The 27,002-nt window shown below is 51.1% G+C and overlaps 1 protein-coding gene across 4 annotated transcripts in view; it reads left to right on the top strand.

The window, feature by feature from the left end:
- Nucleotides 1–27,002, top strand: part of LARP1 (La ribonucleoprotein 1, translational regulator) — a 1,174,773-nt gene that overhangs the window by 955,131 nt on the left and 192,640 nt on the right. The window lies entirely within an intron of this gene.

The raw sequence follows: 27,002 nt of genomic DNA, 5'->3' as shown, positions 1-27,002 counted from the left end.
CGTTATGGGAGAGGTCGAGTCGTTTTCAGCTACAAGACACCAATTTTCCCCCACTAGACCGCTCAGGGGTACCCCATGAAACCATGGAAAGGCTCCATCTCTGCATGGAAAGAATGGAGAGGTTTATGAATGCCCAAAACCCTCCCACTCCAAAGAGAATAAGAGAAGGGCCTCAGGAGGACCCCAGGGCCAAAATTCCAAGATTAGTCAATCCTCACCAGGACACATGACCTCACTGGGGAAGAACATTTTTTTTGAGGAAGAGGATGATTTTATGGACGAGGAAGACGGACGGAACCAGGAGGAAGGTCTGGAAGACAGCCCAGACTTGGTAGGAAAAGGCTTCGGAGAAAATCCAGAAGAAGGACCTTCTCACCCCTGGCAATCACCTTCAATATATTCCGACACTGATGTCCTAAACCTAAATCCTCCTGACATTTCACCTGTTAGAAATACGTCTCCCATTGACGATCAACCCACATTTAATGCCCTGTTGCGCAGAGCAGCAGCACACTTCGAACTGGACACTGGGGAGCTCTCCCCTGAATTAGACTTTGTAGAAAGGGTAATTAAGGAGAAACCCCCGGTCAGTCAGACAATTCCCCTCCTCGCTTCGGTGAAGAGAAGAATCGTCCCTTCGCTGTCCACACCCGCACTAATCAGAGGGGTCAATCCTAGAATTGAAAAACTTTTCACTCCTTCACCCTCAGACCCGCTGTACATCAGGGGACATTCCATTCCGGATTCCCTGGTAGTAACCCACACAAGAAAGAGGGCAGGGGTACCACTTTCCACCAGTGAGGCGCCACCTGACAAGGAGGGCAAGCGGCTATATGCCCTTGCAAAAAGAATTACATCCTCGGCCGCCTTTTCGGCAAGAATTGCCAACAACAATTCTTTGCTCGCTATGCGGACGCGCAGTGGGCCAAACTGCGCAAAGACGCCGAAGAAGCGCCGGAACCATTACGTACACGCCTGCTTTCAACTATTGGCGAAGGAACCCAGGTCAACCAGAGTATTGTAAAGAGCTCTCTGGATGCGGCAGAAACTGCGGGACGTTCCCTAGTTCAGGGAATAGTCCTAAAACGACACGTATGGCTGCGCAACTCAGGGTTCAAACCGGAGACACAGGCGTCTTTAATAAATAAACCTGTTGAAGACTCAAACCTCTTCGGGAAAGCGGTGGATGAGGCTCTGGAGATGGCTAAAAAAAGAGTTTGATACGATCAAAACTCTTGACCAAATCTCTAAGCCCGCTACCAGGCGCGGCTATGGCAATAAACGCTTTTTTCGTGGCCAACGCCAACAACAAAACCAGCAGCAACAGTACCCTGCCACCAATTTCCAGACCAATAGTGGCCAGTACAGCCAAAGAGGACAGCGACAGGGCAAAGGAAGAGGGCGAGGGTCCACCCCCAGAGGTTCCCAAGCCCCTAACAACACCAAGTGACGCGAAGATTCGCGTCCCCTCCCATGCAACACCGGTCGGGGGCCGGATAACATCCTTTCTTCCAGCATGGGAGGGTATAACGTCAGACCGCTGGGTACTTTCCACCGTAGCCCACGGATACTGCATCGAATTCAACAGTTCCCCAACATACAAACCCCCGAGGGGACGACGCATGTCACCGGAACATCTTGCCATACTTCTACAAGAAGTACAACAACTGCTGGAAAAAGGAGCCATAGAGGTCGTGCCTCTATCTCAAGTAACGGAAGGTATTTATTCAGTGTACTTCCTTGTACCCAAAAAGGATCTAACCATGCGCCCTGTATTAGATCTGCGCCCAGCGAACAAGTTCATCAAACCCCAAAAGTTTCGTATGGTGACCCTACAGGAAGTAATCCCACTGCTATCACAGGGAGATTACATGACAACATTGGACATGAAAGATGCATACTTTCATATTTTAATGTTGCCAGCGCACAGAAAATACCTCCGGTTCATGATAGAGGGCAAACACTACCAGTTCAGAGTGCTACCCTTCGGGATAGCATCAGCACCGAGGGTATTCACGAAGGTACTGGCAGCGGCCCACCTGCGCAGGTTGTCCATCCCAGTTTACCCTTACCTCGACGACTGGCTCATAACAGGGGATTCTTACGAAACATGCTTCTCCAATACCCAGAAGACTGTAGACCTTTTGTTCCAGTTGGGCTTCTCCATCGAAAAGAAATCCAGCCTAAACCCCAGCCAAATCAAACAATTCCTAGGGGCTCTAATTCAAACAAAGGACGGCCTCGTCTTCCCCTCCAAAGAGAGGGTCCAAAACATGTTGTTTCAGATCCCTCAATATGTGACCGGTCGAGAGGTGACGGTACGCAAAGCAATGCGCTTGCTAGGCATGATGGCGTTGTGTATTTATTTGGTACCTCATGCGCGCCTGCGCATGCGCCCAATGCAGGAGTGGCTCAACAGCCAGTGGTGTCAGGCCAGCGGACTATGGGACGACCTAGTAGTGGTCTCGCAGGCCTTAGTTCTCTCGCTACGGTGGTGGACAAAAGCAAACCTAGAAAAAGGGAAACACTTTGCCACACCCGCGGCGGAAGCCACTCTAACCTCACAGGATGGGGGGCTCACCTATCCCATCAAACTGCTCACGGGGAGTGGACTCCGAACGTAGCATCCAAACACATCAATCTTCTGGAGCTACTAGCGGTGTTCAAGGCGCTAAAAGCCTTCAAGGAACACCTACAGGGCAGGACAGTGATGGTCCTTACAGACAGCACCACAGCCATGTATTACATCAACAAACAGGGGGGAACCCACTCTCCAGGACTGTCCAAACTGGCCCAAAACATATGGAAGTGGGCTCTCAAACAGAATATGTTCCTTCTATCACAACATGTACCAGGGGAACTCAATCTGCTGGCAGACAAACTCGGCAGAGATTTCCCCCTGCCCGAAGAGTACGAATGGCGACTGCACGAAGACATCGTCTTCGACGTCTTCACGCAATGGGGGTTCCCAGAAATAGACCTGTTCGCAACCCTGGAGAACTCACAATGCCAAAGTTACGCCTCCAGGTACCCCCAGAACCAATCCAAGGGGAACGGTCTGTCGATTCAATGGTCAGGGAGATTTGTTTACGCTTTTCCCCCCCCCCGACTCCCTTTCTCAACAAGGTAGTGCACAAGATGCACCAGGAACAAGTAACCATGACACTGGTGGCTCCAATGTGGGCCCGACAGCCATGGTTCGCTCACTTGATGGAGATGTCTCTATCTCCCCCAGTGAAACTCCCCTGCCCGTACAACATGCTGTCACAAGACAGGGGCAGGACTCTGCATCCATGCCCCCAGAACATGAACTTAGCAGCCTGGCTCCTGAGATCATAGAATTTGGACATCTACAGCTCCCGCAGAGATGCATGGACATCCTCAGGGAGGCCAGAAAACCTAACACTCGCCACTGCTATTCTAGCAAATGGAAGAGATTTGTCATTTGGTGCAGAGGAAAGAGCATCAACCCAATTGACTGCTCTCCCACACATTATTCTATACCTGACCCACTTATTGGATTCAGGTCTAGTGTTCAATTCCAATAAAGTCCACCTAGCGGCACTTTCTGCATACACCACTTCCCAACTCAGTGTCGTGGTGGAAGATCCCTGTTATAAAGGCCTTCATGGAGGGAATAAAGAGAATACACCCCCCGATAGCTGACCCAGCTCCCGGATGGGACCTTAACGTGGTACTTACTAAACTCATGGGCTCACCATTTGAACCCATGCACAAAGCATCTCTTAAAGACCTCACTCTTAAGACTGCTTTTCTAATAGCTATCACCTCCATCAGGAGAGTAAGTGAACTACAGGCTCTTTCTGTTCTAGACCCCTTTGTTACAGTTCACAAAGATAAAGTGGTTCTACGCACTCACCCAAGGTTTGCTCCAAAATTCATCTCAAAATTCCACGTAAACCAGTCTATAGAACTACCAGCGTTCTTTCAAAATCCTTCCAACTTGGGAGAGAGGACTCTGCACACACTAGATGTCCGCAGGGCGGTCATGTTCTACATGGAAAGAACCAGACCACTGAGGAAGACTAATCAGTGCTTCGTCTCGGTGGCAGCAGGAAGAGAAGGGGATGCAGTTTCAAATTCCACTATTTCTAGATGGATTGTTCAATGCATCACTCTCTGCTATACTCTTGCTAAGAGAGAACTGCCCTTTTCCATAGCATTCATTGCAAATGTTCCCCTTGAGTCCATCTGCAAAGCGGCTACCTGGAGTTCTGTGCACAGCTTTACAAAACACTACTGTCTAGATGCACACTCTAGATCTGACTCCCAGGTGGGACAGGCAGTGTTAAGACATCTTTTCTCTACTGTTCCTTCTCATAACCCACCGCCAACTCCGGGTACTGCTCGCTAGTCTATGCACAGCATGTGATTCTAAGCAGATTAACAAACATCAGAAGACAATGCATTACTTACCGTAAAAGCATTTCTGATGGTTGTATCTGCTTAGATTCACATGCGCCCACCCTTCCTCCCCGCTTGGATGGAAGGAACATAGACATCTTTCTATATTTCTCTTTTCTGTACTCACTCACGTCTAGAAGGCTCCCTCAGGGCAGAAAAATACAAAGAGGGACCTCGACGCGTGAGGGATTGTGGGTACAACACACGTCACTATAGGGATAGTGTTACAGACACGCCTTGTCGACGTCCCCTTTTCGACTACGAAAAACAAAATGCAATACTCCGCAGTGACCACTGGATGTCGGACCTATGCACAGCATGTGAATCTAAGCAGATACAACCATCAGAAATGCTTTACGGTAAGTAATGCATTGTCTTCTCCAGCATGGGTTCACATGTGAACTTTCCCGCCTGCCCCTCTTCGGCTCTTCTTGGTTATACTGCGACTTTACGTGCTACCAAATCTGAAGATTGCAGCCAGAGGAAAGGCTTGACGAGAGGGCAGTCATTGGCTGGGGGCAAGAGCTCAGTGATTGGTTTGTAGGAGAAAGACAGTTTGTAAACGAAAGTGAAACTGGTTTTTCTTTTACCGAGGATTCCCAGCCTGACTGGGAATATTCATGAGCATGTGAATCCATGCCAGACCCATGCTGGAGAATAGTTGCATGTAAGTAACTTGTTACTTTTTACAATAGTGTCAGTATTTCTTTGGACCATGTGTATGCTATAATTTGTCCCAAGCTACAGCCTTCTCACAGTCCTAAAATGAGCCTGGCTGCGCTGTCTATGCTGCCAAGAAGTGTTATTAGGTTTTACAGCCTTATAATAAGTGTGGTGTTTTTGAATTGCCTCCGATATGGGTTCATGAAGGCCTTAGTTGGACTTTAGAATAACTGTCCCAATGCACAACTTCTGCAAAATCTCCCTGCAGTTTACAGAAAAGGGTCGGTGGCTGTCCAATCAGGACAGCAGCTCCCCAGTATGAACCTGTTCCTTTCAGGCACACCAGAAGACCAGGTCCTGTGGCGTTTTGGACTCTTCACTTCCAGCCATCACAAATACTCTGGCGCCTCGGCGGGAAACAAAGGGTCCATACTGAAGCCAAAACTTCATCCAGGACCTCCCTCACTAGGACCGCAGAAGACCCATGAACCAACAAGCACACTCAAAATGGCAAAAATAGAAAGAAGCTGCCATTCTGGCAGAATGGTGACCCTTCTGTGCATTACCGCGGCTGGTTTGATAGCCTGCGAGTAATATTAACTAAAGTTGTTAAAGTAGATTCCCTGCTGTTGGAGTTGTCCTAAAGTCCATTTGAGGTAAGATTTCATAACTATCCCAATGGCATACAGGTCCCAGACTCTTAGAATAAGCTTGTACTACTCAAGTCAACCTTGGTACAGTGGCAGAGCAGTCGATCTATGATGGGAGGAAGATGTGAGCTGTAGGTAAGTACAGTAGTCCAAAGAAACACTATATTAAAATATTTATTATATTTACACAAGGAATGTCTTGAAATACTTGGATCACTCAACCAACACTCATAGGATTACTTACAAATACTTTTCAGAGGCCACTGCTTAGTTGGTAGTTGCACGTGGTACAATTGTTTGATTCTATTGACCGTTCTACTGTATTATCGGTATGTCTGCGCTCTCACCTTAACACAAAGATGTACTGTAATGGTATTTAGTTAGCAAAACCATATTCGTAGGAAGGAAAAGCTTAGTCATACAGTAGCAGAGCTTACGGTTCTAGAGGCAGTTTCTGAGAAAACTAACACTTTTAGAGTGTATCCCAAACTATGTAAAAGTCAGTTTGGAGAAGGCTCTTAATCTTACGAAGCAGCAGAACAGCAAATGTTTGTGTGGATACTTTTTGTAAATTCTTCTAGCATCTTTATCTAGAGACACTGATGGAGACCCTGTTAAAGGACTCACTAAAGGGACACAAGCCAACATCGTTGGTCAGAGATAGTAGACACTGCTTCACGCACTCCAACACTCTGAAGCAACGACTTGGTTAAAGGCAAGCAATACCTTGTCACCTCACAGTGCCTTAGGATACAAGAAATGTTTGTGGCTGGGTTCTCCTCTGAGGAATCAGGAGACCAGGTCCGTTGCTTACAGTCTGTTTACGACTATGAATGGGATGTCTCCGCAGCTGTCTTGAGAGGGGACATCTGGCATGAATTTCTTCGTCTTCTCTAGTCACTGGTTTTGGCACAGTTTTCTCAGCACCAAAGGGCTAATTTTGCCCGGTCGATAATCTTGGATTAGTGGAGTCCTGCACTTTGGTGAGGGGACTTGGATGAGTTGTATCGTGTCTCTGGAGGTTCACCTGGAGCTCAGCAAAGACTTGATGGATTTGGCCTCGGCAAGACGTTGCACTACTGTGTCGGTGGTCTCCTAGTATTTGAGGTCTGGAGCTATGGGACGGTACAGTGCCTCGGGAAATGACTCGGATTGTAGTTCGTCTCGGCTGGTTGGTCCCACCAGCCAAAGGGAAGGAGTCCTCTTCGGAACTAGTCTGTGGGTCTGGACAGCACTCTTTGCTTCACAGTGATGCAAAGGGAAACCCCAGGGCAACACTCTGCATATGATGCTGTGTGCTGACATAATAAAATGCAGCCAACCCAAAAGTTGTTTAACTATAAATCCAAACGTACACTATGGAGAGACATAAAAACTCACTCATAAGGACAGAGGAAAAAGATTCCCACCCACCCAGGAGAAGGCCTGGCGACCAACTTTTGCTACACTCTGGGTGGAGCCATGTCTTCTGATTTTCACAAGTTTTTCAGTGGAGCCTAGACCCTTGGGGTGGTGGGGACCAACCATTAACATCTGCACAGTGACCTGCGAAGACAAGCTCTCAGAAGTGCCCCTGGGTCATCCAGTGGCTGACCAGCACAAACTTTGGGCTACTGCACTGCAGATGTCACCTTTCTGCCCAGAACTGTGGACCGCCAGCTTGTCCTACAAGAGTTCTCTGAGAAATGTCAGCGTCCCAACATCCACTGCGTCCCCTCCTATCACTGCAACAGTGGCCATCGACAAACTGCTTTCCCGCATCCAATCGTGTGCTGAGGCCTGCACTCTAGTGAGCTGCAGTCTTCAACTGGAGCGTGTTGCACCAGCATCTGTGGCCGACTGGGGATTCACTGGAACCTACAACTCCTTTGCACCAAGGTCTGGAAGATAGTGGGAAATGCAGCCTCTGTCCCTCTGAAGACCTGCTGAGTCCCAAAAAGAAACCAGAGTACAAGGGGTGAGTTACTGTTGTAATTGCCTGAAACCCTATATCCCCTTGTAAAAGTTTTCCAAACTTGCACAATAGTTTAGCTTTGCCACTGCTTGTTAACACAAGTCCTCTGACCGCTGTGAACAGTTTTATTCTTGAGAATAGACTCTTGTCTTAACCTTGATTACTTGCCTTGTGGAACCTTGACCAGGCTCCTCACTCTTCCCTGAGACTTATCCTTGACCACTCTACATGCTACTGTGATTGGTTTGTCTACAGCTCCCATAGTTGTCCCTGCTCAGTAACTAGGGTGGCCTCCTATACATCTGTCCACCAGCCAGAGTATAGAAATCCAGTCCTAACACCTAGTAAGGTGGGGAATCTGTCCTTGAGCAAAGGTCTTTTAGAACGTGTTTGTGGCACCACCTGGGCCAGGGGCCTACCCGTTGGGGAGTGAGCCACTTCTTGCTCTGTTATCTGCAAATCATAAGAGGCATGTGAGCTGTAAATTAGTACAAGGAAATCGGAGCATACATGGATGCAAGGAAATACTTGCACACATTTATATCAAAAGTAATGTATTTTGTGTATACACAAGGTAGTTATAAACTCCAAAGAAATATTGTTTCTGATGCTTGTTAATCTGCTTGGAATCACATGCTGGGCATATAGTCCAACATCCAGTGGTAACTGCAGAGTATTGCATCTTGTCTTTCGAGAATTGAAAGGGGACGTCGACGTGGGCGTGCCTGTAACACTATCCCTACGTGACGTGTTTTGTACCCAAAACCCTCACACGTCGAGGTCCCTCATTGTTTTTTTCCACCCAGCATACTGGTCGCCTTATGCAGAGCTCGTCCAGAGACCTTGCTATTGTTATCCTTTCGATCCTTGGTCATATATTGTAAAATTGATTATTCTACCGCCCATTCCATCAATGGCTGTTTCCTGATTTACACCAAAGCCTGTTCCACGGACCTTTGACGGACAGTGTTCTGATCGGCGCTGCCGACCACGTGGCCGCCTTCTGGCCGGCCTACACAGTAGGGAGAGTGGGGTCGGGGTGGATATTTCCTTTTCCGAGAATGTCATTTCCTTTCCTCTTTGTTCCCTGGGTCTCTTCATCACTATTTTTCTTCCGCTATGGAGAGGGCTCCCTTTAGGTTTTGCCCCTCTTGCAATGCCAAATTTCCTTGGAAGGATGAACACTGTGTGTAATAGGTGTTTGCCCCTGAATCACGATGAGGTGGCTTGTGTGGCTTGCAAGCTCCTGCGTCTAAAGACACTAAAGGAGCGCAGTGTTAAGCGGTGGGCGGCCATACGGAATGTCGCAGGCCGATTGCAGTTCTCCCGCTGCCACAACCGCCGATCGTCACTGAGCCCCTCGTCACAAGCAGGCCTCAGATTCGGAGGCCATTGACCTCTCGGCGGAGCATTCCCGTCTGCGTCGTCCGTCCCCAGCCCTGTCAGGCAAGGCTCGGGTCCTGCTATGGGGACTGTACACCCCGGCTACAAGGACGCACAACCTACACACTAAAGAGACAACCCCGGGACGTCTTCGAATATTTCGGCCGGTTGTCAGTATCGGCAGCCCTCCTCACAACCGCAGGTGTGCCTTGCGACCGGGCATTCTAGATCGAAGGGCGCTGCCCCCATACTCAGGAGACTGGCGAGATGCATCGGAATAAGGCGTCCACGGTCGAAGGCCCTGGTTCTGCCTAAAACAAGCGTGCAACCGCACGACCGAACTAGACACCTTTCTGCCTCTGAAGAAGTTGCTGAAAGCATCGCTAGGATGATTTCTGCAGATAATCAGAAGCAGCGTTCCAGGTATTCGATACCCAAGGACAAACATAGGGATTCAGTGATAGGCCAAAGGATTCATCGTAATCCACGGGGAGGCCTAAGGACAGACACTCGTCGGCCGTCGGTCCCCCGAAAGGGCTTTTCGGAAGGCACTGGAGGGATTTCGTCATTAAAGGAGAAATCTCAACATGCAACGGAAGATCCAGTACATGGGCCTTTTCCACCCCTAGACCTCTCTGGTGCATCAATTTGGACCAGGGAGAAATTTGAGGGATTTATGGATAGGTTAGAGAGGTTTTTACAACTCTCAGAAGCCCACACCCAAGAGGCCTCAGGGTGAGAGTTCCTTTCCCCCTGTGGCTAAATTTCAAAAGGTCTTTGACCCTTCTCAGGAAGAAGAAATCTATACTTATGACCTCACTGAAGATGAGGCTCCTGTGGACCAATACAATCCGGATGAAGATCATTTTGCTGACTGGTAGGAGAATTCAAAATTTTGCTAATTCCCTTCACCTTGGAGACCACCAGCAACTTTGCTGGATTTTGAGGACTTGATTTTTTTTTACCTGGAAAGAGTGTGAGCCTTTTTTCCCACTCTTTCATGTTTTTGTTTTGTTTGTTATATTTGTATAGCACACCTGACCCAGGGTTATCTGGGCGCTTTGAGGAATAATTACAAAGGGTTACATATACATGGTAACAGATTGGCAGAGAATGCCTAAGTACATGGTACCAGGTTAGTAGACAATACATAGGTGACAGTGTTACAGATGTAGTTGTGATTCAGTATAGTAAGTTACATATGTAACCACCAGGGATTCATCGATACCGCCATGCACCACCACTCGCAAGAAACTGGGCAAGGTGAGTTACCCGCAGAGCCCTGGCCCAGATGCCCCCTAACAACCTATACACTGTAAAAGTGTTTAAAATGGCGTTTATCCCGCACGCACATCGCTCGAGCCCCCTTCCTCCATACCCCTCCGTCTGCAGCTTAGTCCCGCCTTCAACCCTCCCCTGGCTCCCTGATTGGTCCACGGGCTACATATCACAAACCCTCCCAGGGCAACCCTCTGCCCAGCAGCCCCTGCGGCTAACGGCCCCAAGGCCAAGGGCGGCTCCGACACTGGCGGTTCTAAGATGTGTCTGCAGGTGTCAGCAGGGGAAGCCAATGAAGCCACCAGACATCGACAAACTAAGTGCTGGCATGGGTTGGGGTAGAGCAATTACTATACTCCAGAAAGCTCCTGCCACTCTAACTTACCTTTCAATGGCCTAGACTGCTACAGACCTACACCATGCATTATTAGAGAGATATGTGACCACCAGCCTAAACCTATTCATGGATGGACAGCAAACACTGCCTGCAGTGTAATGGTAACTAGTACTATACCGCGAGAGAATCAAAGATTAGTCTGCGCCAAATCTAGACAAAAATGTGATTGTTAGCAAATGCCACACTTAGATGGAATTTCAGAAATGGGATTGTTGGCATATGCCACACTTGGATGGAATTCTCAAGCTTCTCCAGCATGGGGTCTGGCATGGATTCACATGCTCATGAATATTCCCCGTCGTCAGGCTGGGAATCCTCGGTAAAGAAAAAACCAGTATCAGTTTCGTTTCTGATCTGTCTTTCGTAGTAATAACCAATCACTGGTCTCTGCGTCATACTGACCACAGCCAATGACTGCCCTCTACCTAAGCACCGCCTCTGGCAGCCATCTTCAGATTTTTACCGCACGTTCATGTGTTGGGATCCTCGTGCTATTGCTCTCGAGCGTTAGTGCTATTTTTTCGCGCTTTTTCACAAAAACTTCGATTCTTTCGGTCAAAAGAGCCTCAAGCTCCACCGATCCTACATCCGATCAACGGGGACCCGTGTCGGATTCATCTGTGCCCCTCAAGGGTGAAGATTTCGTCGAGCTACACTTCGGAGGACTCCAGAAGCTTCTCAGGCCCGGTCTCGGAGATGGCCCAGGAGAAGGGAAGCTCGACGCCCGGAAAGCTGTTCAGGGCCTGCCCTGGATGCCAGCTGCAGAACGTCTTCAAGGAGGACGAACACTCTTTCTGCCTTTACTGCCTTCATGGGGACAAGACGCACGTGGAGAAGGACTGTGCGTTTTGCGGCAACATGTCGGAACGGACCATGAAGGACCGCCATCAACGTCTCGCCAGCTGGCTGGAGGGTAAGAGCCCGTCTGGCGAGAAGAAGAAGAAATCTGAGCGGTCTTCTAAGACCTTTGAGGGCGCCCCGGCGACGGGGGCCCAACATAAGGCCAAGCACCGCGAGTCCGCTGGCACCGGGAGCGCCGAACGGTCGGGCTCTACGGGCGCCAGGCAGGGCGCACCCTCCCCGGCACCATCAACCACGAGCCAACGCTCTGGGTCGGGTAAGAGGAAGGCCGAGCACCCGGCGAAGCTCCTGGAGAGACCCCGGTCGAGCTCTAAGGCAGAGGAGGAGCGTGGCAGTGCCCCCTCCCTCAAGGATAAGGCGGTGAGCGCACCTAAGGTGGTGAAGGCCTTGATCCATTCGACCAAGCCCTCTATCGAAACGGTCGCGGCGGCCCTGGCCCAGCCTGTGGAGGCTGCACCAGTGGTGGCGGCCTCGGGGCCCAGAATCTCCCTGCCTCCTCGGAGGGAGTCTTCTTTCGTGCCCATCGATAGGACCCCCGTGAAACCCTCCGTGGGGAAGAAGGGGGGGCAGGGCGTCGTCGTAGATTCGGCCTCAACCTCAGAAGAGGAACTGATCGAGGTCTTAAGCCACGGCCTAGGCGTGGAACAAGACCAGCCCGTCGGAATGGGCCCCGACGCAGGTGACGACGACGACATCGTCGAGGATACCGACGGGGCCCCTGCTCGCCCGTCGGATTCCCCTCTGCCAGCGCCGCAAGACAACTCAGCGGCCATTTTGTTGGCTATACAGTCCTTATGCTCCGAGATAAGGACGAGACTACCGTTACCGACGGAGGAACCTCTCCCGTCGGGGGATCCAGAACCGGGACCTTCTGGTGTTCCCCCTACCAAGAAAAGAAGGATCCATCCACCGCCTCCTTTTCAACCGTCGCGCCCCGTCCAGCCCTCCTCCCCGTCCACCCGAGGGGATGATACGGGGACTGACACGGCAGCGACGGGTACGGACGACGAGGCATACGACGGGGATTTTCCGTCGTCGCCTCCCACCAGGGCTTCTCCGCCCGACGAGATTGGATCGTTCCACTCAATGATCGCCAGGGCATCCGAGCTTTTCCAACTCTGCCCTGAGGAGAAGAAAAAGGAAGGCTTCCTTTACCAACGGCGCGAGACCAAGAGGAAGACGGTCCTCGCAGTGCCTCTGTTGGACGATATTTGGGATGAGGGCCTTTCCCTCCTCAAGAACCCTTCCACGACGCCAGCGAAAAGAGACCGGTACGAGAAAAAGTACCGGGTCCCGGACTCGGCCCCCCTATGCCTCCGGGCGCAGCCTACCCCGGACTCCGTCGTCTCCGCGGCAGCCAGGAAGAAAGCGGGGGGGGGTGCGGCCTCCACGTCTGCTTCCCCGCCGGACGGCGAGGGAAAGAAATTGGATGCCATGGGACGCAGAGTCATCTCGTCGGCGGCGACGACGATTAAAGCGGCCAACGCCTTGGCTATCGTGGCCCGCTACGACAGGGAACTCTGGTACAAGATAGCTCCCCTGCTGGATTTTCTGCCGGACGACAAGAGGGCGGAGGCCCTTGAGATCCTGCAGGAAGGTGAGGTGGCCTCGGACCACGCCATCACCGTGGCGACGGACATCGCCGACACTGGGTTCCGCCAGATGGGCAACGGCGTTTGCCTTCGACGTCGCGGATGGCTCAAGGCTACGGACTTTCGGCAGGACGTCCAGACCAGGGTCCTGGACATGCCCTTCGACGGGAACAACCTGTTTGGGAAGACAGTGGACGATTCCCTTCAGGCCATCAAGGCGGATACTGAGACGGCCCGGGCCCTTGGAGTACTGCAGCAACGGCGGACGCCCTTTCGGAGCGGCGGAGGCAAGGGCGCCTCCAAAGGTTCCGGCGGCGGTTTCGCTTCCTACCGTCAAGCGGCCCGCTCGTCGTCGCAAGAGGCCTACAGAGGACGAGGCAAGTCTGGCGGACCCCGCCGTCGTCGCCAAGGAGGCCAAGGCGGCAAGGCCGCGTCCAAGCAGGATTGAACCGGCCGTGGGGTCGGGCCCCCACCGAAGCACCCCGGTGGGAGGCCGGCTGGCGGGCTTCGTCAGCGTGTGGGAGTCCATCTCCACCGACCGTTGGGTGCTGGACGCCCTGGCCCGGGGCCACGCGCTCGAGTTTCAAAGAAGGTGCCCGCGCGTCCCCCCCGTGGCCAGGAAAGAACTTCACGTCCCTCAACTTCTCCTGGAGGTAAAGGCGATGCTCAGAAAGGGCGCCATCGAACTCGTCCCAAAGAGGCTTCGGGGCTCCGGAGTCTACTCGCGTTACTTCCTCGTGAAGAAGAAGACGGGAGGATGGCGCCCCATCCTGGACCTGCGACGCCTGAACAAGTTCATCAAGGCGCAGAAGTTCCGGATGGTCACCCTCCAGCATGTCCTGGGTCAGCTGGAGGAAGGAGACTTCCTATCGTCGTTGGATTTGGAGGATGCCTACTTCCACATTCCCATCCTAAAGGGGCACCGAAAATTCCTCAGATTCGTGGTCCAAGGGCGTCATTACCAGTTCAAAGCCCTTCCCTTCGGACTGCGGTCGGCACCCAGGGTTTTCACCAAGTGCCTCGCACCGGTGGCGGCGCAGCTGCGCCGCGAGGGGATTCACGTCTACCCCTACCTGGACGACTGGCTCATCCGCGCCAAGACGAGGGAGCTCGCCGTGGTCCACACGGCAAGGACCGTCCAACTCCTCACGGACCTGGGATTCTCCGTGAACTACGCCAAATCCCACCTGGTGCCCGCGCAAGTCGCACTGTTTCTGGGAGCGAGGCTCGACACAGTGTCCCTTCTGGCCTCCCCGTCGGAGGAGAGGACCAGGACCATCTTGGGCAAGGTGCAACGGATGTTGGTGGCCGACGCGGCCAAGGTGAGGTCCATCAAGTCCCTCCTCGGGATGATGTCTTCCTGCATCTACCTCATTCCCATGTGCAGGCTCCGGATGCGCCCGTTGCAAGAGTTCCTGGATGCGCGCTGGATCCAGACGACGGGCAGCTTCGAGGAAAGGATCAAGCTCGACGAGAGTTTCCGACGAGCGATACGGTGGTGGGGCACCCGCGCGCATCTGACGGCGGGCATGGACTTCCAGACCCCAGCCCACCAGGTGACTGTGACCACGGATGCCTCCCTAGAAGGGTGGGGAGCGCACACCGAAAATCTGCACGCAAGGGGACTCTGGCTCCCGACGGAGAAGTCCCTGCATATCAACGTCCTGGAGCTCCGTGCAGTGTTTTGGGCCCTCAGGTCCTTCCTTCCGTCCCTCAAGGGCAAGGTGGTGAGGATCTTCACCGACAACACCACCACCATGTTTTACATCAGGAAACAGGGCGGAACCAGGTCCCCAGCGCTGTCCAAGGAGGCGCAGGACCTGTGGCATTGGGCCGTCGCCCAAGGGATTCTTCTGGTGCCGTTTCATCTGGCAGGGATAAAAAACACCATCGCCGACTCACTCAGCAGGGAGCTGCGCTCGTGCCACGAGTGGGAACTACGGCAGGATCTGGTGGATCGCCTCTTCCGACGGTGGGGCACACCCCAGATCGACCTGTTCGCGACGGCGACGAACACCAAGTGCCGGAGGTTCGCCAGCAGGTTTCCCCAGACGAGGAGCATGGGCGATGCTTTCTCGTTCCCCTGGCAGGGCCTGTTCCTCTACGCGTTCCCTCCCTTGCCTCTGCTAATCCGGCTCGTCAACCAGCTCAAGAGGTCACGGTGCAGGATGATCCTCGTCGCACCTGCGTGGCCGAGGCAGATATGGTTCCCGGACCTTCTGGACTTGTCGGCGTCCCCGCCAATCAAGCTGCCGGCGGACGCGGATCTACTCTCCAGGGAAGGAGGCGCCATCCTCCACCACGACCCGAAGTCGCTGAACTTGCAGGCCTGGCTCCTGCAGCGCTAGAGTTTGGAGGATACGACATACCGGCCGATTGCAGAGAGGTTCTTGCAAAGGCCAGGGCGTCCTCGACTCTTAAATGCTACGGACACAAATGGAAGAGGTTCTCTGTCTGGTGCCACGCACAGAAGATTAACCCTCTACGGATTACGGCTCCCCAAGTGCTGCCGTACCTGCTGACGCTGGCCAAAGCTGGTCTGGCACACGCGTCCATCAAGATTCATCTTGCTGCGATCTCCCGATACACCAGAACCACGGGCCGGACGTCCTTGTGGTCTCATCGTCTGGTGAAAGAGTTCATGAAGGGACTGTTCAGATCGTTCCCGCCGGTGAAGGCTCCGGCCCCGGCGTGGGAGCTCAACGTGGTGCTGACCAAACTCATGGGACCTCCGTTCGAGCCTCTGCACTCGGCCCCGTTGAAGTTTCTATCGTGGAAAACAGCTTTTCTCGTGGCCATCACCTCCGCACGACGAGTGGGAGAGATCCAGGCCCTTTCCTGCAAGGCCCCGTACTTGACTTTCCACGACACGAGGGTAGTGCTCAGGACGCACCCCTCCTTCATGCCCAAGGTACCGTCGGACTTTCATCTCAACGAACCCTTGGTGTTACCTGTGGTGTTCCCGTCGCCTTCGTCGCCGGCTGAGAGGACTTTGCACTCGCTGGATGTAGCTAGAGCGCTGAAGTTCTACGTGGACCGCACGAAAGGTTTTCGGAAGACGTCACAACTCTTTGTGAACTTTGGACCTGTCAATCAGGGGAAGGCTCTCTCGAAGGCTTCCATCTCCAGATGGCTCTCCGGCTGTATCATGTACTGTCACCGGTTGGCAAACCGACCGCTGCCTGGCCGTCCGAGAGCCCATTCCACCAGAGCGATCGCAGCTACCACGGCGTTCCTATCTGGTGTGCCCCTGCTGGACATATGCAGGGCTGCTACGTGGAGGTCGACGCACACCTTCACGAAATTCTACTGCGTCGACCGGGATTCCAGGGAGGAGTCCAGGGTCGGCCAAGCAGTGCTGCGCAACCTGTTCGCCTGAGGTGAGCCTGGTGAGGAGGTAAGATGCTTAATGTTGAGTTGATGTGATGCTTAATGTTGAGCCTTTGCCACCTCCCGTGGTTGTGCATGTGTGTACTGCTATGTATTCTTTATTCATGAGCATGTGAATCCATGCCAGACCCCATGCTGGAGAAGGAACAAGTTACTTACCTGTAACTGTTGTTCTCCAGCATGGGTCTGGCATGGATTCACATGCGAACCCTCCCGCCTACCCCTCTGCGGCTCTTCACTTGGTCATACTGCCACTTCACGTGCTTCCAAATCTGAAGATGGCTGCCAGAGGCGGTGCTTAGGTAGAGGGCAGTCATTGGCTGTGGTCAGTATGACGCAGAGACCAGTGATTGGTTATTACTACGAAAGACAGATCAGAAACGAAACTGATACTGGTTTTTTCTTTACCGAGGATTCCCAGCCTGACGACGGGGAATATTCATGAGCATGTGAATCCATGCCAGACCCATGCTGGAGAACAACAGTTACAGGTAAGTAACTTGTTCCTTAGCCCGCGTCGCATCTAGAGAGAAATGTGATTGCTAGCATGCCCCACACTCGGGATTCTGAGCCCTAGCTTGCATCGCATCCGGACGGAGTAGGACTGTTGGCATGCGCCGTACTAGTATGGAATTCTGAACTTTAGATGGAGCGACATCCAGATAGAAATATAACTGTTAGCATGTACCGCACCCAGATGGAATCCCACAATTGCAAGGACAGCAATGCCAACTAACCAACTAACAATTCCATCCCTCTGCATACACCTCTCAAACTATAACCGAACACAACCACAAACCTAAAACGCAGCAATCAGCACAGACTTCACAACAATGCAACAACAAAACAAACCACACATAGACTTGCACAACAGCACACGACTACGGACGATAAAACACCCCAAGCCCAGCCAACGGACCCACCGGGCTGAGGCTGCCAACAGCACATCACTGCTCTCTTGCACTTTTCCAGCTTATTCCCACTAACCCATCCCTCTCCTCCCCTTTTTCAGAGCCGCCAGGGGACCACTTCGGTGGGGATAGTTTGCGGTACAAATGTCCTTTAACATTAACATGAAGGTCAAATAGTAGGCATAGATGCATACATCTTACAATCCTACATTGTGCATAGTGCATACATCTTAGAGGCCTTCACAACATGTTACCGTAAGCTAGGGTCGTAGAACAGATAGTTACCAGGGGGCAGTGGGAGAACAAGTGGGTAACTACGCTAGAGGCTAAAAGATCAATGGGGTGCTGGTGTGTGTTGATTCGTTTGTGCTAAGGATCCAGCCTATAGCGCTTCTTCTGAAGATATCAGACTTGTAAGGCTCTGATTTGGAAGGAACGGAGTTCCATAACTGTGAGGCCAGTACTGGGAAACTAGAGCCCCCGGGACTCTTTAGGTTATATCTTGGGACCGTCAGACATGAGGTGTCTGTGGATATTTTGGTGTTTTACATTTGTGTTCTCCGATTATGGAGTTTTAGATAACTCCATAGGCGGCATCTTTTCATGTTACATAGCACCCTCAGTGCAGTGACACAGGGATGTCTTTTAGACTTCCCAAATGTTTAAATACCTTCTCTGGGATAAACTGTTTCCCAGAGATTGTGAAGTGAAATTGACTTTACTAGTCTTTTCCAAATTCATACACTCGGAACACATTTTACAATGGAGTGTGGTTGCTTTCTTCAACGATCCTGTGCAGTGCAGGTGTCTGTCCCCCAATCCCTTGACATCCTCCCTCTTGTCCCCACGACTGAGGCTCAGGAACAGCAAGATCTGCAGGAACTACCAGGAACCACAACTTCAGCGTCATTTTCTTCATATAAAGGTACTGTGCCAACCTGATTGAGAGAACGCCACTCTCGCAGTGAAAGTTTGTGAAACTTTCCTAACTTGCAGGCCTAATCAGCTTGTGACCCCACAAGTGATCCTTTTTCGCCTAAACTACTTCTGAGAACTTTTGCAAAGACTTAACCATTTCATACCAGAACTGCTCTTTCCTATCCAGAACACTAGCCCATTGACTTTGGCCTGGCCTATTGACTTGAATTGGATTCTTCTGGTGAACTGAAACTATTTGCACTGCCTAGAAAATATGTAATCTATTCTACTTACTTTTGTCCTTTTTGCTCACTGCTAAGTAACTGAACTGCCATTTTGCTCCTACTTCATGGAAGCTCAAATGGTCTCAAAAACTTGTATTCAAGTGTATTGGTATATAATTTGTCTTCTAGTGAAATGTTTTCTAAACGACTGTTTCATAAATTAATAAGTGTTTTACCAAGAAACCTTGAGTACAAGTGTCTACTTGAACCACTGTGATTGAAAGTCCTCTAACTACTTGTACTGCTCACATTCACTCTTGAGGTAAGCCTGGCTGCTCAGCTCGCTACCAATAAACCGTGTAGTACAGGCTTATACCAAAAGGTGGTCTTGCTTACACCTGTAGACCTAACTGTGTGTAGTGGTCCCAGAGGGTACTGCCTGCAATTCTCCCCATCGGGATTCTGTCTAATGGGCAACAGCGTTTGCCTTCAGCGAGGCTGGCTGAGGGCCACGAATTTCCACTAGGATGTTCAGTCGAGGGTGTTGGACATGCCCTTCGGGGACAATTTGTTTGGAAAGTCTGTGGATGAGTCTCTCCTGGCCATCTAAGCGGACACTGAGACGGCTCGTGCCCTGGGCATGCTTCAGCAACGGCAGCTGTCCTTTCGGACATCTGGAGCGAAATCCCAAGGTTCCTCTAAAGGATTCAGAGGTGTCTCGCCCTACCCTCGACAACTCCTCCCTCGCGTCCCCCCTGCTCGACGGCCCTGGAGACCTACAGGGGCCGCACCAAGTCTGGAGGTGGGAGTCTGGCCCCCACCTGTGCACCCCGGTGGGAGGCCGGCTGGTGAACTTAGTCAGCAACCAGTCGGTGCTGGACGCTCTCGCCCACGGACACACCCTAGAGTTCCAACGGAAGTGTCCACGGATGTCACCAGTGGCCTGTCAGGAAAACCACGTCCCTCAGCTACTGCTGGAAGTACAGACCATGGTCAGAAAAGGGGTGATCAAGCTAGTTCCAAAGATGCTCCGAGGCTCCGCAGTGTACTCTTCTTCTTTCCTCGTCTGAAAGAAGACTGGCGGTTGGAGGCCCATTCTGGACCTCTGCCATCTGAACAAGTACATCAAATCCCAAAAGTTTTGGATAGTGACTCTTCAGCAGGTGCTAGGACAGCTGGAAGAGGGGGGTGTTCTATCGCTGGACTTGGAAGATTCCTAGTTTCACATCCCCATACACAAAGGACACCAAGTGCCTACACTTCGTGGTTCAAGGACAACACTACCAGTTCAAGGCCTTTCCGTTCGGGTTGAAGTCGGTGCCACAAGTGTTCAAGTGTCTGGCATCGCGGACAGCGCAGCTACGTCTACGAGGGATCCACGTGTACCCATACCTGGACGACTGGCTCATCAAGGCGAACTCAAAGGACATCGCCGTCGCCCACACGACGAAGACAGTCCAACTCCTGACGGAACTGGGGTTCTCAAAAAACTTTGCAAAGTCCTGCTTGACTCAATTGCAGGGCGCACTGTTTCTAGGAGCCTGACTAAAGTGTCGTGCCTGGCGTCTCCGTCAGAGGATCGTGGCCATCTTGGGCAAGGTACAACAGCTGTTGGCCCTGAAGGTCGCAAAGGTGAGGTCTATCAAGTCCCTACTCGGCATGATGTCATCATGCATATACCTCGTTCGGCTGTGCAGGCTGCAGATGCGTCCGCTGCATGAGTTCCACGGCGCCCGTTGGAGTCAAGTGGCGGGGAGCTTAGAGGACAAGATCACATTTGCCGAGTGTCTGTCAAGCGGTATGGTGGTGCGGAGTGCTTGCACATCTGTCCGCAGGTGCGGATTTCCAGACCCCACCTCATCAGGGGACTGTCACGACGGACGTCTCCGTGGAAAGATGGGAAGCGCACTCCAGAAGTCTTCATCCAAGAGGCCTGTGGCTACTGGAGGAAAAGTCATTGCACATCAACGTGTTGGAGCTGCGGGCAGTGTTTTGGGCCCTCAAGTTTGATTTATTATTTATATTGCGCACCAGACCCGAGGGTAATAGGGCGCAAAGGTATAAAGAGGGTTGTTAAGCTTATGTTACATTAGTACACAGAATAGATAACTGCTATGGTTACAGTGCTGTGTGCAAGGTTAACAGAGCTAACCTTTTACAGAGGTAGGTATGCACTGCTGTAGGACAGATATATACAATAAATGTAGTGAGGTACTGTAGGACACACATATACAAAAAATACTGTGGGTGCAGGAGAGATTGTATATGATGTAAGTTCAAATATAGTGTTAAGCCAATGGATAAGCTTGGATCTGAGTTGTAGGTAGGGTAGGTCTTCTCTTAAGGCAGGGGGAGGGAGTTCCAGTATTGTGCCGCTTTGATGGGGAAGCTGTTCCCGTCAGACTTGGTACGTTTATATCTGGGTACTAATAGAAGGTTGGAATTGACTTTTCTTATAGGGTGAATGGCTACTTGTCTAGTAAATCTAGCTGTGAGGTAGTGTGGGGCAGACTGGTGGAGACATTTGTGTCAGGGATGCAGTTTTGAGGAGAATCTTGTCTTTCGTAGAGAGCCAGTTAACAGATCTCCTAAGGTAGGATATGTGAGCATTTTTTGGGAAGCTTATGGCAGCTCTGTTTATTGCTGCCTCTATAGAGGGCGTTGCAATAGTCCAGTTTGGACAGGATCAGGGCTCTGGCTAGAGTGATACAGTTGTTAGGTGAGAGGAATGGCTTGGCTGCTCTGATTAGCTTGCAGGTGTAGGAGGCGGCTGAGACCATAGCATTTGTTTTCCGAAGGTTAGCGTAGAGTCTGTAAAAGCCAAGGGTTTTGACTGCCTTAGCCACAGTAATATTATCAATTTTGAAGGAGTACCCTGGCCTAATCGGTTAATGTTAGATGGGGTGCCTAGAATGAGGAGTTCCGTTTTGTCATCATTCAGGCATAGACCGTGAGAGGCCATCCATACCTGGATGATGAGGTATACTCTGTTCACAAAGGCCAAATCCTTACCATAATCCCCTGACAACGGGATGAGGATCTGTATATCAACATAATTTGTGTAGGTGATACCCAGACCATCTAGATCGAAAAGGGGCTTTGTGAAGATGTTATACAATACAAGGTGGGGGATACGCAGGAGCCCTGAGGCACACCGCAAGAGATAGGTGAAGGGTCAGCAGCTCCCAGAGGAGAGAGAACTCGCATTGTCCTGTTATCGAAGGACAGGATCCAGTAAACTGCCTCTTGGGAGAAGTGAGCCGCGGAGTCCAGGTGGTTGCAGAGAATCTTGTGATCAACCAAATCAAAAGCAGCGGAGAGATCAAAGAGTAGCAGGAGTGCCGCCTTGCCTTTGTGCCTTGAGGTCTGAGCACAGTCTCAGTACTGTGTTGTCTGTCGGACTGTCAAACTCCTTAAAGGTGGTTTTGTTCCAGATGATGCTGGATTTACAAATGCGCTATTTTATCTAGGATTTTGAGTAGGAATGACTCGGTGGTGATAGGGCAGCAATTAGTTGGGATGGATGGGTCGAGGTTTTGTTTTTTAAGGAGGGGAGGACCCAGGAGTGTTTCAAATTGTTCGGTATGGTACCTGATGTAAAGGAAGCCTTTATGTTTGGTGATGCAAGGGGAGAGTTCACAGGCTGCATCTTTTATAATTTGGGCTAGGCAAGGGTCACCATGGCAGTTGGACGGTTTGAAGGTGAGGATAACTTTCAACTTTTGATGGATACTTTATGAAAGTAGAAGCAGTCCTTCCGTCCCTCAAGGGCAAAGTGGTAAGGGTCTTCACGGACAACACCACCACAATGTTCTACATCCGGAAGCAGGGGGGGACCAGATCCTCGGTGCTCTCCATAGAGGCGCAGGACCTTTGGCACTGGGCCGTAGCCCAGGGGATGTTCCTCGTCCCATTTCATCTAGCGGGAGTGAAGAACACAATCGCCAACTCAGCAGGGAGCTGTGCTCTTGTCACAAGTGGGAGCTTCGGCAGGACCAAGTGGATCACCTGTTCTGCAGATGGGGCAATCCCCAGATCGATCTGTTTGCGACTGCGACGAACACAAAGTGCCGGAGGTTCGGCAGCAGGTTTCCCGAGCCAGGGAGCATCGGGGACACATTCTTTCCTCTGGTACGGCCTGTTTCTGTATGCGTTCCCTCCGTTGCTTCTTCGACTAGTCAATCAACTCAGTCATGGTGCAGGATGATCCTCGTTGCACCAGCGTGGCCGAGACCGATATGGTACCCGGACCTTCTGGACATGACTGCATCCCCTCCAGTCAAGCTTCTGGCAGACGCAGATCTTCTCGCCAGGGAAGGAGGCGCAATTCTGCACCACGACCAAGGATCACTTAACCCGACGGCCTGGTAGCACTAGAATTTGGGGTCTACGGTCTCCCAGCGGATTGTAAGGAGGTGCTCGCGAAGGCCAGAGTGTCATCTACTAAATGCTACGGGCACAAGTGGAAGAGGTTCGCCATTTGGTGCCGTACACAGAAGAGCGACCCTCTACAAGTCGCTGCTCCACAGGTGCTCCCGTATTTGTTGTCGTTGGCCAAGGCAGGACTGGCCCATGCTTCTATCAAAGTTCATCTGGTGGCTATTTCCTGCTACACCAGATCTCCTGGACGATCATCCTTCTGGTCGCATCGTTAGGTCAAGGATTTTGTCAAAGGACTATTTAGCTCGTTCCTGCCGGTGAAGGCCCCGGCGTGGGAGCTTAATGTGGTGCTTACTAGGGTCATGGGTCTCCCAGTCAAGCCTATGCATTCGCTGCCATTGAAGTTTTTGTCGTGGAAAACAGCTTTCCTTGTGTCCATCACCTCTGCACGATGAGTGGGAGAGATCCAGGCCCTCTCGTGTAAACCATCTTATTTGACATTCCACGAGACGAGGGTGGTGCTATGGACGCACCCCTACTTCATGCCCAAGGTGCCGTCTGACTCATCTAAACGAGCCCTTGGTGTTACCTGTATTCTTCCCCGACTCCTTCGTCGCCGGCTGAGAGGACTTTGCACTCGCTGGATGTGGCTAGAGCGCTGAAGTTCTATGTGGACCGCACAAAGAGTTTCCGGAAGACGTCGCAACTTTTTGTGAACTTTGACCCTGTAAACCATGTGAAGGCCCTCTCCAAGGCTTCCATTTCCGGGTGCTTCTCCGGCTGCATCATCCATTGCCACTGGTTGGCAAACCGACCATTGCCTGGCTGTCCGAGTGCCCATTCGACTAGAGCGATCGCTGTAACTACAGTGTTCCTGTCTGGTGTCCCCCTGCTTGACATCTACAGGGCTGCTACGTGGAGGTCGACGCACACCTTCACGAAATTCTACTGCACCGGCAGGGATTCCAGGGAGGAGTCCAGAGTCGCCACGCAGTGCTGCGCAGCCTGTTCGCTTGAAGGTGAGCCTGGTGAGGAGGTAAGAGATGCTTAATGTTGAGCCTTGCCACCTCCCGTGGGTTTGCATGTGTACAGATATGTATTCTTTATTCATGAGCATGTGAATCCATGCCAGACCCCATGCTGGAGAAGGAACAAGTTACTTACCTGTAACTGTTCTCCAGCATCGGTCTGGCATGGATTCACATGCAAACCCTCCCGCCTACCCCTCTGCGGCTCTTCTCTTGGTCCTACTGCCACTTTACATGCTACCAAATCTGAAGATGGCTTCCAGAGGGGCTTATGTAGAGGGTCTATTGGCTGGGGGCAGTATGGCCTAGAGACCAGTGATTGGTTATTAGGAGAAATACAGTTAAGAAGTGAAACTGATTTTTTTTTTTTTTTGTTTTCCAAGGGTTCCCAGCCTGACGACAGGGAATATTCATGAGCATGTGAAGCCATGCTGGAGAACAACAGTTACAGGAAAGTAAATTGTTCCTTCTTGAACAGTGTACAGTACCTGGAGATGTGGATGCTTTGGGTGCGGTTTGGGGGCAAGTCATAGATTCTCCTGAGTCCCAGTGCTACTTTTAGATTTTGCTGCTTTTTGTTGATCATTACAACCGGTTTCAAGCTCTGCCTGTTACCAGTACCTCTTTATATTGCCCCTCTTAACAGTCCATGCAGGAACTAGGCAGCAAATCCTGTTTGGCAGCAGGTGATTTGAGGCTTTCAACCTTTACTATTTCCAGCTGGGTCAGTAATTGCTGGTTGCGACTAGGGACTATAAGAGCCATCATGCAAATCCTTGGAGTTAGTACCTTCAGTGCTTCCGGCCTAACCTAGGCAGATCATACATATTTGCACATCTTGATTAGTATTGCATAATTTAGTATGTTGTAATTTTAATCTACTTGAAATGACTGCACTAATGGATTCAAGTCTTCATGTGAATTATTTTCCGTATTCATAGTTAAATTCATTTTTGAAAAATGATCACAGGAAAGGATTAAATTGCACATGTATTTGACTGTAATGTATTTTATGTAAAACAAATCCTTTAAACATTGCACTGCTTTGGTGCTTTTATTTAAGAACGCCTACACATGAGCAGCATTAGGTGGGCATACGACGTTCAAGGATTATGAGAGGTAAAAACTGAACTTGCTCAAAGATGAGTGCTTCGTGAATGGGGCTGATCATTTAAAGAGCAAATCATATTAAAAGTAACCTTTTGCTCTGTTTTTACTCCATGTTAAAATGCATGCTTCATATTACCTCGAAGGTCCAGTGACAGTCCAATCGCTGGCAGGGAGCGGATAACGTAAGGGAGACCATATACTTAATGCACAAATCCAGACTGGGGGGGGAGGGCACATCTAATATATATTGACTTGAAGAAGGCCTTTCACCATTTTGTGTGGCAGTACATGGGTAAAGTCTTGAGCAGGATGGGCCTCTGAGAGCAACTCAGGGTTTGGATAGTAACACTAGATAATGGCCCATCGGCAAGAGTGGCTGCCAATGGCTGTATCACCTCCCCCCTGCAGCTCACTAGCGGGACGAGGCAGGGATGTCCCTGCAGCTCACTAGCGGGACGAGGCAGGGATGTCCCATCTCCCACTTGCTGGATGCTTTGGTCATGGAGCCCAGAGCTATTGCCATTAGATCGAACCATGGGATTACGGGAATCTGTTGCAGGAAATTACCCTTTAAACTTTTGTTATTCGCTTCTGATATTCTCTGCTACCTGACAAATCTTTCAATCACTACCAGAGCTGCTACGCCAGATACACTCCTTCGGCAGGTTCTCTGGCCTAAAATAAATCTTGCCAAATCAAGTGTTATGCCCATGGGAGATGATCGAGATACCAGAGATAGAAAGACAATAAGGGGTGTGAGGGTCGAGGACTCCTCCTCCCTGTATCTGGGCGTTCGCCTCCCTAGAGATCTGGAAAGATTACTTGATCTCAACTACACTCCCCTCCTAGAGAGAATAAAATCAGACCTTCTGCGCTGGGAGCCCCTCACCCGCTCTTAGTTTGGTCAAATGGTATCCGTGAAAATGAATATCCTTCCCAGTCTATACTTATTTACATTCCTTCCCAGGCCCCTCAGAGTCCCTTTGTGAATTTGCAGGCTATGGTGCGCCAATTTATATGGAATGGGAAGAAGCCTAGAGGCGGATTCTCCCCAGAGATTTGGGGGTGCTTTGGTCTCCCAGACTTTAGACTATTTTAAAGCAGCGCAATTATGGGATATTATATATATTGGAGCGCCTGAAGGATGACATGGGTGCTTATTGGACTTTCATCGAGGATACATACTCTAAAAAAGTAAGACTGCCTATGGACACACTAAAGAAATCCCTTCCCACGTCAGAATTCACCCTGCCTTGGCAGTGCTCTGAGGGTTGTGGAAGTGTAATAGAGCAAACTCACTTCTCTCCTCCTGGCCCTTGCCCCTGGAGTTCTTCGGTGCACCCCACTGGACCTGGGTAGCAAGGCTTTTCGTAACATGTAGAAGTGGTCAGACATAGGGTTGTAGAGAACTGCCCAGTTTAGGGGGAATGGCTTCAGCGAGTATGAGGCACCAGCCAAGGCTATGGGAACAAGTCCCTTGACTGTCCTGTAGTATCTGTCTGAAGGGTATACTGACGGACCCCAAGCGGGGGTAGTGATGTTTCTTGAGCCCTCTCCCCCTTTGAGAATTGTCAGCAAGGCCAGCACAAGGGAGGGAGTGGTGTGGAGGATTTAGAGTTTTGGTTATGCCTGTCCTGGAGGGGAGGCAGAACTTTAGAAAATGCTGTGAGGCATGGGTGGGGGCAGGAATATCAGACGAAACCTGGGCGAAAATGTGTAAATTAATGTTCATTGGCTCCCTGTAAATTGTTGCCAATAGAACTCCACTTTAAGATCCTCCACTTGTGGCACCTATCCCCGGTAAGGCTATCCAAAAGGTTTGCGGAAACCTCCCCATT

This window comes from Ambystoma mexicanum, chromosome 3q (assembly GCF_040938575.1).
Source record: "Ambystoma mexicanum isolate Mex_15411 chromosome 3q, UKY_AmexF1_1, whole genome shotgun sequence".
NCBI lineage: Eukaryota > Metazoa > Chordata > Amphibia > Caudata > Ambystomatidae > Ambystoma > Ambystoma mexicanum.
The sequence above is the reverse complement of the archived record's forward strand: the minus strand, read 5'-3'. Positions and strand labels throughout refer to the sequence as shown.